This window comes from Oryctolagus cuniculus, chromosome 3 (genome assembly GCF_964237555.1).
Source record: "Oryctolagus cuniculus chromosome 3, mOryCun1.1, whole genome shotgun sequence".
Lineage (NCBI taxonomy): Eukaryota > Metazoa > Chordata > Mammalia > Lagomorpha > Leporidae > Oryctolagus > Oryctolagus cuniculus.
The window spans coordinates 96,214,725-96,228,295 of record NC_091434.1 but is presented as its reverse complement, the minus strand read 5'-3'; positions in this window follow the sequence as shown (position 1 = coordinate 96,228,295).

The window sequence follows — 13,571 nt, the reverse complement described above, 5'->3', positions numbered from 1 at the left end:
TTTAATATAAATCTCAAAATATTAAAAACATATTGTAGAAAATTAGAAAGCAGATGAGACACTTCGGGACTAAAGATAATTTTACATGTGCAACTTTTAAAGTGATTGCAACACAATTACCCTCTGCTTTCTCTAAATGAAATAAAAGAAACCTACCTTTTGCTTTGTTTTGTTTTACTCTATGACAATTGCTTACAAGCTTGCTTGTAATTAATTATTGACTTAAAAAATGGCTAACAAAAAGACTAGAGACAATATAATGTCGAAATTATTATGTCACATTTATCAGATATACTCAGCACACCAAAGGGTAAAATGCAATGAATGTTGTTTACATCTACAATAAGCAGAGAATTATCAGGTTATATATCAGCACACCTTTCACAATCTTCAAATCATATATTGCTCTTGAATTTATATATTCTAGGCTTTCAACATAATGACTGCAGATGGCAAGATTGTTCCAAAGGTATTATAAGAAGTAGCGTCATTGAAATCTCTGAAGCCTCAGACATTTAATGCAAACTACACAAAAGAATACCACTTGTGGCCGGCTCAATAGGCTAATCCTCCGCCTGTGGCGCCGGCACACCAGGTTCTTGTCCCGGTGAGGGTGCTGGATTCTGTCCCGGTTGTCCTCTTCCAGTCCAGCTCTCTGCTGTAGCCCGAGAGTGCAGTGGAGGATGGCCCAGGTCCTTGGGCCCTGCACCTGCATGGGAGACCAGGAGAAGCACCTGGCTCCTGGCTTCAGATCAGCGCGGTGCGCTGGCCGCAGCGTGCCAGCCGCAGCAGCCATTGTGGGGTGAACCAAGGGCAAAGGAAGACCTATCTCTCTGTCTCTCTCTCTCACTGTCTACCCTGCCTGTCCAAAAAAAAAAAAAAAAAAAAAAAAAAAAAGAATACCACTTGTTTCATTTTCATTTGGCCAGTATCTTCTAAAATACATGAGAAACGATCTTGCTGAGCTCTTTAAATAACTTACTAACATCCTGGAAAAGATATTGATGTATCCTTAAAGTGACAGAGAATTTGGAGTCAGGGAGGTCTGGTATGGAACTTTGATTTTCCCAATTATCTCTGTATAAGTTTTGACAGTCTAAGAAACTTCATATTCTAAACAATGAGGCAAGAGCATGTACCTTTCAGAGTTGTTATAAAGGTTAGAAGAATCATTATTTTCATGATAAAAAGTATATCTGAAGAGGATGCTTTATCTGTTCATTATCATTACAATAGTTATCTAAATCTTCATGTTAAAAATTTGATACTGATTGTTTGTTCAGGGATGTGATGCAGCAATAAAATGCTGCTAGTCAAATAAAGAGCAAGTTCACTAAAGAAGTATGAGTTTCCCCTTCCATAGCCTTGGAAACTCATGACTGGAGCATAGGGAGATTACTGATGCCATAGACAGGAGTGTCAATTTGTAAAGTCAACAACAGGAGTCACTGTGCACTTACTCCTCATGTAGGATCTCTGTCCTTAATGTGCTGTGCATTGAGACTTAATGCTATAACGAGTACTCAAACAGTATATTTCACTTTGTGTTTCTATGGGGGTGCAAACTGTTGAAATCTTTACTTAATGTATACTAAACTGATCTTCTGTAAAAAAAAAAAAAAAAAAAAAAAAAAAAGAAGAAGAAATTATCAATTCCCAACTTGACTCTCAATGGGATTAAACATGACAATAGGTCTGATCTGATTTCATCATCATTTAAAAAATCATCTATTATTTTTCACTTTATGTTTCTGTGTGGGAGCAAACTGTTGAAATCTTTACTTAATGTATGCTAAACTGATCTTCTGTATATAAAGAGAATCGAAAATGAATCCTCATGTGAATGGAAGGGGAGAGGGAGTGGGAAAGGGGAGGGTTGCGGGTGGGAGGGACGTTATAGGGGAGAAGCCATTGTAATCCATAAGCCGTACTTTGGAAATTTATATTCATTAAATAAAAGTTAAAAAAAAAAGAAGTATGAGTTTCCGAGAGCAAATCTGGAATCAAAATCATTTTATAAAATACACATATTTTAAAACGTGGGTATATTTAAAATAACAGAAACATAATTTATCTCCAGCCATGGGTCAATGTTGAAGCTCAGGGCACACCACTCCACAATATGATTGTAGGAGAGTAGAACATACCACCCCAAAATATACCTTGTGGAATATTGGTTATCTCTAGTTGGTTATTTTAAGAAACTGCAAACACACAAGTGGTTTTAGAAACCTGCACTTTTAAAAAAGGAAATTTACATCTGTAAATTATATTTTAATTAATAAAGTATCTGTAGAAGTTTTCACAGCTACTTTGAGACACATTTTGTCACCTGCGAGATGTTCAAAGGGGGTAAAAAGACAACTCTTACTCATCATACCTTGCTCCCCTTCACCATCCCATTGTTCATCTCAACCACCTCCAGAGGTCCTTCTGTGGCAGAGGATGCCATTAGCATATGAGCTTCAAACAGCTGACCCTTATTTGAGTTACATATTTTTCTGGCACAGGCAAGCATAAGTCTCAAATATGTGTAAATATTTAAATGATAACCTTGACAAACTGCTGAAGACGGAGTGTGGGCCAAGGTGAGAGCTATAAAATCTTGAGGTTGCAGTATTGAAAAAGCTTTCCTAGTTTACTTCCTATAAATACAGCAGGATTTTACCTACTGGAAACACTGCATGTTCTCACAAAGAAGAGTTAGGAAAAAAAAAATCTTGTTTCTGGAAAAGAGAAGGAGGAAAGTAAATATTTTCAAATACATCCAGAACATTCTTCATAGCAAAGATCTATTGAACAAAGAAAATGACGTTACCAGAGGCTTATCCGATATGGAAGTAGCAAAATTACCTGACTCCGGTCCTCTCAAGCCTTTCTTTATCCTCTAAAGTAGGACAAAAGCAGAAAAGCATTTGTGAAACGGATGCTCTCAGGAAATAGGCTCCTTAAAGACTAAGATTCAATAGTAGGATTGTCACCCACATGAACAGTTTGAGAGGGGTAATAGTGGATTACAGCTGAGAGAGTCAGAGGCACAGACTCTGTTTCAGGAGATTTTGGATAGCCATTAAGACCACAGTGGAGGAAACACAGTATGAGAAATTAAAACCTATGGCGGGCGCCACAGCTCACTTGGCCAATCTTCTGCCTGTGGCGCCGGCACCCTGGGTTCTAGTCCCAATTGGGGTGCCGGTTCTGTCCTGGCTGCTCCTCTTCCAGTCCAGCTCTCTGATGTGGCCCGGGAGTGCAGTGGAGGATGGCCCAAGTGCTTGGGCCCTACACCTGCATGGGATACCAGGGGGAAGCACCTGGCTCCTGGCTTCAGATCAGCGCAGCACAGGCCATAGCGGCCATTGGGGGGTAAACCAACGGAAAAGGAAGACCCTTCTCTCGTCTCTCTCTCTCTCACTGTCCACTCTGCCTGTCAAAAAAAAAAAAAAAATTCAAACCTTCAGAAAGTGTATACAAAAGACATTAAACACTGTTCAACAATAAACACTGAACACAGTTCATCCCCTAGCCAGATTATCAGCCTTCACACTGAAGGTTTGTTTACCTCAGTTTCTGTAAGAAAATGCCAGGCTTTCAACCAATGTTATAAGATGTATGAAAAGCAGGACAAAACACTACCTCAGAGGGCAGTCAGTGTCAGGGAGGCTGGGTGTGTATACTTAAGAAAGTGTTAACATTGTGGTGAAGCTACAGTGATCCAGTGCAGATAGATGAAATGCAATGATTATTCCTTGAGATGTTCATGATGACCCTGTCTCCAAAGAATGCCTTCTTTGTTGACACAGATGAGAACTCCAACAACCGTTGTGCATGCATCCACCATCAACACTCCTTGCAACAACTGAATCTCAGATGAATTAAGGAAATTACAATACACATAAAAGACCTCTGGCCCTCAGAATCAGCCCTTAAGGCATGTGGATCTGGCTGAAAAGCCCATGAAAGTATTACAGGAATGGAAAGCCAAAATACTCTGGAAAAAAAACAAAACAAAACAAAACAAAACAAAACAAAAAAAAAACACCCTAAATGAAAGATCTCTGCGAGTGAGATCCCAGTGAAAAGAACAGGTCATCAAAGAAGGAGGTACCTTTCTCTGAAGGGAGGCGAGAAGTTCCACTTTGACTACGACCTTGTCTAAATATGATCAGAGTTGGTAACTCAAAAGGCTTCCATAGCCTTGGCAACTCATGACTAGAGCATAGGGTGATTACTGATGCCATAAACAAGAGTGTCAATTTGTTAAGTCAACAACAGGAGTCACTGTGCACTTACTTCTCATGTAGGATCTCTGCCCTTAATGTGCTGTACATTGTGATTTAATGCTATAACTAGTGCTCAAACAATATTTTTCACTTTGCGTTTCTATGTGGGTGCAAACTGTTGAAATCTTTACTTAATATATGCTAAACAGATCTTCTGTATATAAAGAGAATTGAAAATGAATCTTGATGTGAATGGAAGGGGGGAGGGAGAGGGAAAGGGGAGGGTTGCTGGTGGGAGGGAAGTTATGGGGGGGAGCCATTATAATCCATAAGCTGTACTTTGGAAATTTATATTCATTAAATAAAAGTTAAAAAATAAAATAAAATAAAAGACCTCAAGAGTTGATGATACAAATGTTGCATATGTTCAAATCCAAGTACAGGATTAGAACTGTGATCAGAGCAAAATAATCACATTGCTGGTGACACACACTGAGCAGTTACCAAAACTTAAGTGGTGTGCCATCCTACAGAAGACAAACATAAGGAAAAGAAAAGTTGATGCAGAGTGCCAATTTTTCCAAGAGAAATAAACAAATAATTATTTTTCTGTTGAAGTCAAAGGCAAATGTGCCTAGTTTGTGGCAATGTGTTACCAGTAATGAAAAAAAGTCAATCTGGAGCATTATTACAGCTCAAAACATGCAAACTCAATGCAACTGGAGGCCAAATGCATGTGAATAAAAATCAATGCTCTTCAATGGAGTTTGGAATCACAACAAGTCTCTATCTCAGCCTGGTTGTGGCAGAGACAATGTTATTTAGATGAGTTATATAGTGAGTTAGCTAATTGCAAATAAACGGAGGCCTCATGGAAAGGGAGAGTTTATGAAAGAGTGCTTGGTGGCTGTTGCTGAGGTGTTAACACCAGGCAAAGTAAAATTCTGTCAGTGGTAATTTTTTAGAGAACTAATTACTCACTTAGTATAAGATATTGAAAAACACTGAAGGATACTGCAGGAGATTTTCAATTTTTCTCTCTGGCTTATAGTAAGACAGTAGACATCACAAATAGTGTCCCCAAAAATGGCTGTTTTCATGCATGGGATAATTGCAAAGTTTGGCTTTCAGGAGGATCTACTGTCACTGAAATCCATGCATGGCTTAACAACAGGTGAGAGCTCTTTTGAAAGACTTTTTTTTTTAATGAAAAAACTGAGTTAACATTTGGAAAGTTAAGTGGCCTTGCTACAGATAAAGCTCCATCCATGCATGGTTGGCTCACACAAAAAGGGGCGAATTGCACTTATCAAGAAATAACCAAATTATCTTAGTCCTGCTCTAAGTGATTTATTTATATGCCACTGCATCATATACCAAGCAAATCTTTGTGCACATTTTGTTGTTGCTCAACAATGTGATGTCAACAAGGATGCCATGCATAAATTTTGTCAAAAGCGGAGAGTTTAGGAGTTGCCAGGTTAAGGAGATACTAAGTGAACTTGACTCTGAATACCATGACTTTGTTTATCACTGTGAAGTGTGGTGATTGAGTCATAGGAATGTGTTTGTGATGTTTTATGAAGTACAGAATGAAGTCAAGATGTTCATGGAGATGAAGGGAAAACCTGTCAGGGAACTCAACCATAGCAAGTGGCTGCGTGATCCGGCACCACGGTGGACATGACCAAGTACCTCTCAGCTGAACTTCAAGCTGTCAGGCCCCAACCAGCTTCTCAGTTTCCCACTGTCAAACCTGAAATAATTTGAAGCTTAAGTTAAGGTTGTGGAAAGTGCGATTCTGAAGGAATGTTATGTTGCATGGCTCCATTTTGGAAGGACAAAATCCTTCTATGACACATGAATGTGCAAAACTAATAGAAGCATTTAATGAAAGATTCAAGAACATGAAAAGTAAACAAATGGAATTAAATGTCTTTGCTACACTGTTCAGTGTGGAAACAGCCAGTGTGCCTGATAATCTACAACAAATCATTCAGTTGCAAAGCAGTGATGAGCTGAAAGCTAGATACAACAACATCTCACTGCTTGAGTTCTATAAATATTCCATAAGCGATGATGAATTTTCCACTTTGAGGAAACACTCACTGAAATGTGCATCTACGTTTGGAACAACTTAGAGCAAAGATCAGTTCTTTTTAAAACTTGCCATGGCAAAGAGTTGACTGTCTACAGACTGATTGATGCAAATATGGAGAAGCAGTTAGAAAAAGCAACATCAGTAACAGCTACATCAGTAACAGTTAATGTCACGTATTTTACCAAAGAGAAGCAATTCCAGCTATCAAATTAAGGATGGGTTAATTAAATGTTTGACCAAATATAGCAGGCTAATCTTTAATCAGATAATTTTGTATGGCCTGTGGATGATGTTATAAATATCCAAGTGATCCTTGATACAAAAAAAGACTACCCACTCCTCTGACACTGCTCCAAATCATCATATTTTAGGCTTTCATGTTCTGAGATCTGCTGGTCTAAAATGTAAAACTTCTAGAAGAAAACACAGGATAAAGCAGATATAAACTTGGATTTGTGATGAGTGTGCAGACATAACATTAAAAACAAAGTGTGGGGAGCAACTCGGACTAGACTGCTACTGGAATTAAGACTTATTCTATGCATCTGCTCTCCCACAATATGGTGCTGAGAAGGGAGGAAACAGCTTCTACACAGCTGCCTCCAGTTCAACCAATAAACAGCAGGACCTGCTCCTGATTGGAGGAGAGCAGCGTACTCGGCGTGTGGGTAGCAGAGTTGGGATTGGTGGAAGAGGACTATAAAGGAGGAGAGAGACAACATGCACCAGGAACATCTATCTGAAGGAACACCTGTGCAGCCCCCGAGAGAGCCGGCCGGCGGTGTGCCGCTCCCCCGCGGAAGTGGGGAAAGTGGCAGGGGGAGCCGCCCTTCCACGGAGGTGGAAGGGAAGGTAGCCAACCCGGGAAGAACCAGCAGCAAACCTGGGGAGGGCCGAGCAGACGAAAGAACAACGCAGGGTCCTGTGTCGTTCCTCCACGAAGAGGGGGAGCGACAACAAAGTCCATGAAAAACTGAGTTGTAACATAAAAAATTAGAAATTTCTGTGTAAAGTTTTGTGAAGATAATGGAAAGAAAAAACACAGAATGCATGAAAACGTTTGTGCAACAAATGTCTTATCAAAGTCATGTCAAAGTATATAAATAATTCTTAAAATTCAACAATAAGCAAACAAATAGCCTTTTTAAAACTTAGATTAGAATGTGAACCGACATATCACAAAACAAGACAAGCAAATTAAAAATCTACATAAGAAAAGATGCTAAACATCTTTTATCATTATGGAATTGCAAATTAAAAGAGCAATGAGATATCAGCTTTTACATACTAGAAAGCCTAAAATTTTAACATTTCAACATACAAATTTCTGGCAAGGTTGTGGAGCAACAGGGACTCACCTATCCTTGGTGGAAATGGAACAACCCTTTTGGCAGACAAGTTGGCAATTTTCTACAAAACTAAACCTAGGCTTACCATGAAAGAAATTGCACTCCTAGCTATTTTTCTGCTTGATTTTAAAAGCAAAGTATACCTGTGAATGTTTACAGCCATTTTATAAGCTCCCTACACTGTAAATAAACAAGATGCATTCCATAGGTAAATTTTAAGCAAACTATGATATATCCATACAACAAATATTACAGTAATAAAAATACATGAACTATCCATTCACAAAATACAAGACTGAGTCTTTTAGCAAGAATGCATATTACTAAATGAAAAAAGCCATTATAAAAAGGCTACAAACTCTATGATTCCAACTATGTGATGTTCTAGAGAAGGCAAAATTATATGGATGTGGAGAAAATCATTGATTGCTTGGAATTCAAGAAGTTAGGGGAGAGCTCAACAGTAGAGGCACAGGAACTTTTCTCACGTGGTAGCACTGTTTCATGTGATCCTCTATGGTGAACAGTGACACTACACATTTGTTAGAAAAAAATGGAGCTTTTTCTTAATATTTGCGAAGTTCAAAAAAATACTTTAGGAGGTTGGGTCATCCCAGTGTAGATCAAATGAACATAAATGAATCAGTATTGAAATTGCGTGAGGAAACTTCAAAGAATTCATGGAAAATGGATTTAAAGGATGAGTCTAATTTGGTGAAAAAATTCATGAAAAATAAATTTTATGAAAAAAATTATGTTTTTCAAGATTTTTGCACAAAAATAGACATATTTTGATTAAATTTCCTATAAACTTTTTGATGCATCCCTGTATGAATTTGTAGTGCAATAAATTAATGAACTTCACTGAGGAGAGGGTTGGAGAAAAATCAATGATCTAGCTTACTTTGGAAATGAATAGAGTAGTAAGAATACAGACTAACAACCATAAATGAGTACTAAGCTCTAGTTAAAGTTATTTGCTCTAGAGGTACATGTTAACATATCTGATACTGTAGTACGTGTCCACTGGCACCAACTCAACATGACAACGCATGCAAATGATGGAGACAGACTTTTGACTTTTGGAATGATATAAGTGATAATGTCATGGAGTTGGATGCATCTCTATAAACTCATGGGTAGCCTGATATATATAGATATTTACATACTACATTTATGTGTATGCATGTAGATATAGACATGATATTGTAGGGGCCAATGAAAGTTTTCCTTCCACTTTTTGAAGGATTGTTGGAATGAAGTGACAATAGAGAGATTAAATATGGTAATTTATGATGTGCTATTGGGGAGTGAACAAGTGGGTTGGAGATTCCATTCATATTCTCTCTGTCTCTTTCTCTCACTGTGGCTTTCAAAGAAAGAAAGAAAGAAAGAAAGAAAGAAAGAGAGAGAGAGAGAGAGAGAGGGAGAGAGGGAGGGAGGGAGGGAGGGAAGGAAGGAAGGAAGAAAGAGAGAGGGAGGGAGAGAAAGAGGGAGGGAGGGAGGGAGGGAGGGAGGGAGGGAGGGAAAGAGGCAGGCAGGCAGGCAGGAAGGGACTTAAAAATGAAACCCAGTAATTGGCAAAAACACATAAGAAAAGAATTCCATTTTGAAGACTCTATAAAATTCTTCCAAATTCTATAAGATTATTCCAAGCTCTCAAGTCAGCAAAAATAAAATCTGAGAAATAGTCACAGACAGGAGGAGTGCATGTAATCATGACTATGAAAAGTAATGGGGTACTCTTCAATGGAAGCTTGAAATAGCAAAAAGACTTTAGAATTAAAAGATTGTAAACATGAAGTTAGAATTCCCATCCATTAATAATTATATTAATAATGTTTCATTAATTTTAATAAATGTGCAATAATAATGTCAAATGGTAATAGGAAAAAGTATATTTAGCATGTATGGGAACTATCCTCACAGTTTTTTTTGTAACCCTAAATAATCCTAAAATGAAAGTTTTGTTTTCTTAAAAGAAAAAAAAAGACATAACTCCTACTTCCAAAAGCAAGAAAGGTAAGAAAAAAGTTAGAAAAATTGATACATGTATAATAAACAATGGAGTCTACAAGTTTCAAAGCTGAAAAATAATGCATTTGAGGGGCAAATTAATTAATTAATGAGAGATATCTCTTCTCTCTCTTTTCTCTGCTTTTCATATAAATTAAATAATTGAAATTTAAAGATACATAGAATAATAATATAATAAATATTATTAAATCAATTGATGAGTGGATGTTTAAAACTGGATTGACTTTTTAAAAAAATATGTAGTTATTTAATATTATTTAAGGGTAAGAGAGACAGAGTTAGAGAGAGATGGGGACAGTGCGAGACACCCTCTATCTACTGCTTCACTCCCAAATGCTCACAGTAACCAGGGCTGGGCCAGACTGAAGCCAGTATCTGAGTTTTTAACATGGGTGGCAAGAACTGAAGAACTTGAGCCATCACCGGTGGTTTCCTAGGGTGCACATTAGCAAGAAACTAGAGCCAAAAGCAGAATAGTACTGCAATTCACACTCTGATATGAGATGCAGGTGTCCCAAGTGGAGTCTTAACCAGTAAACCAACATCTGCCCCTGGACTGATTTAATAATTAAAATACATGTAAAATTTTCAGAAATTTCATACTGCAGCAGGGAATAGAGACTGTATTATTAATACACAGGTATCTTGTGCTTGATTTCCATTTTTACTTGAAAGACATTGTGAATCCATAAAATTTGCATTCTGAAAAGTGGGCTGTCTGATTTCCCCAAACTTGTGACTAGCATTAGCTACTTGTTGCTGCATTTTATAACCCATCATGCCAAAACATAATGGCATAAAACAACTGTGCACTGCTTATTCCAGTTATGTAAGTCAGAATGCTGTCTGTACTTACCTGATCTTTTCAGCTGCTCTCACCTGAGTTTATTTGAACAGTTGAGTTACTTAGCAACTTGAGCAAGGTTGGATATTCTTAGACTCATACACTTGTGATAGTTGATGATGGTTATTTGTTGGTGTTGACTCTTGGTTACCCTACAGGTTTATACTAAGCTAGCCCCACAGAATTATCAGCAACAAGATACATCAGTTATCATTCCATACATGCCTGTTAAATTTCTACTTGGGTCATCTTTGCTAATGTCCCATTGGCCAAAGTAAGTCATATGGACAACCTCAGAATAAATGTCAGAAGGTATAAATTAGAGGAATTGTGATGAACTATAGAGCCATTCCTTTCCAATTCAACACATTGAGGTATACAATGTCAGTAAAGCGAATCATCATCTGAATCAGCACAATGCATGACCTATATTGTACCAGATGGCAAAATCATGACTCATTCACTGGGTTCCATTTAGAAATAAAATAACCAGGAAACAAATGAAAATCGCTTTCTATTTATCACCATGTACTAGTTCAGGACTACTATGAACAATAGTCTATATTGAAAATGTATTCAGTTATTTAATTCGGATGCTTGTCAGTTGAACTAGCTTTTACACTACATAACTTAATTATCAGATAAGCCTTTATGTATATTTCATCGATTTGTTTAGTACTTACATGAAGTAAACTCAAGGTGGTTAACTACTACAACTCTTCTACATTTGTTCTTTCCTGAAGACTTTTGTTCTTGCCAGGAAATTTTCTCTTCCAATTATTCCCACAGATTGATTTATATAAGCTCCAATAATTCTTCATATATCAGCTTTTCCCTGAGAAATTGCCCATGAAACAAGGGCACTGCTTCCTTTCATTAACACTTTCGTCATCCAGAGCTTTCTTTATCACACCATCTTGGTAGTACTTAGCTTAATCAACTGTGTCCATTCCACTTTTACTTTTTAACTATACTCTTTTAAATTAAAAAAAGATATATTATATCCATGGTATCTAAGTTACATGCACAATAATGTATTTAAATATTGCACATATGTATTAATAACTGAGATGTATCATGACACTCTAAATGTGAGGCTCTGAGAATTTGTGGTCTTACAGTAAATCACAATAATGTCTATCATGCATTAGTGCTCAATAAAAAATTAAACTAATACGAACTAATTGTGAATTTGAGAGCGTTTTTGACATGGTATAATATCTACGACATCAACATTTTTCCTGGAGGGAAAATATGGTCTGAGTTCTAAAAATCTCTTAGCAAATGAACTTTTGCTACTCAATCTGTTAGTGAGAGTATTGCCTGCTATGCAAAAATACATATGATAATTGCTTATCACAATCAGTTTTTCAGATGTTCCATTTTATGACTGAATAATCTAGATAATTGTGAATTGCTTTTTATATGACTATCTACCTTTAGGGATTATCAAATACAATTTAGAATACAACCTGATAGTTGAAAAGAGTAGTGAGCATAGGTTATTTTATTAAAAAATCTTTATAATAGAATGAGATTATTTAAAAATATCTTGATTATACATGTAAAAGTTCATGATTTACACACCGCTATACTGCTACACAAAAGAATATTTTATGAAACTAAATTTATCTTTATACTTGAGGCCATAATCATCTGTAGAAGACAATTTATTTTATCTTATTGTGGTACTCCAGTCTAATACATTGATTTCTCTTTCAAATTCATTTATTCTTAGTTATTCATGAATAAAAATGTAACATTTTGAAATAAATACCAATATTTCAAGAATTACTCACAATTTTTTCTCTTTTATTTGGGAGACCTAAATTCCTGAGATAAAAACAATGAGTTAGACATTATTCTAGTATTTGAGAAGTAACATTACTGACTCTCATACAAAATATTCATGAACAGGATTTGGCTATTTTCCTCATTGAATATCCTATGAGGTGTGATGAGACTCTTTGGACAACTTTAGACCCTTCCTCTGCCACCTTAAAACACTTACTGATGACTTCTGAAAAAATACATAAAATTGATACACCATTGTTCCAACTAATCAAAAAAGGAGAGAGAAGACCTAAATAGATAAAATTAGAGATGAAAAGGGAAATGTAGGAAGAGACACCACAGAAATAAAAAGAATCATCAAAAATTACTATAAAGAGCTATATGGCAACAAATCAGAAAACTTAGAAGAAATGTCTAGATTTCTGAACACATGCAACCTACCTAAATTGAGCCATGAAGTCACAGAAAATCTAAACAGACCCATAAACAAGACAGAAATTAAATCAGTAGAAAAAGATGCTCCCAATAAAGAAAAACCCAGGACTGGATGGAGTAAATGCTGACTCTATCAGACATTTAAAGAAGAACAAACTCCAATAATTCTCAAGCTGTGCAAAACAATTGACAAGAAGGGAATCCTCCCAAATTCTTCTTTCTTTTTTTAAAAACTTTTACTTAGTAAATATAAATTTCCAAAGTACAGTTTATGGATTACAATGGCTTCCCCCCCATAACTTCCCTCCCACTCGCACCCCTCCCATCTCCCGCTCCCTCTCCCATTCCATTCACATCAAGATTAATTTTCAATTATCTTTATATACAGAAGATCGATTTAATATATATTAAATAAGATTTCATCAGTTTGCACCCACACAGAAACACAAAGTGTAAAATACTGTTTCAGTACTAGTTATAGCATTACTTCACATTGGATAACACATTAAGGACAGCGATTCCACATGAGAAGTAAGTACACAGTGACTGCTATTGTTGACTTGACAATTTGACACTCTTGTTTATGGCGTCAGAAATCTCCCTAGGCTCTAGTCATGAGTTGCCAAGGCTATGGAAGCCTCTTGAGTTGGCTGACTTCAATCTTATTCAGACAAGGTCATAGTCAAAGTGGAAGTTCTCTCCTCCCTTCAGAAAAAGGTATATCCTTCTTTGATGGCTCCGTTCTTTCCACTGGGGGAATCTCACTCGCAGAGATGCAGAGATCTTTCATT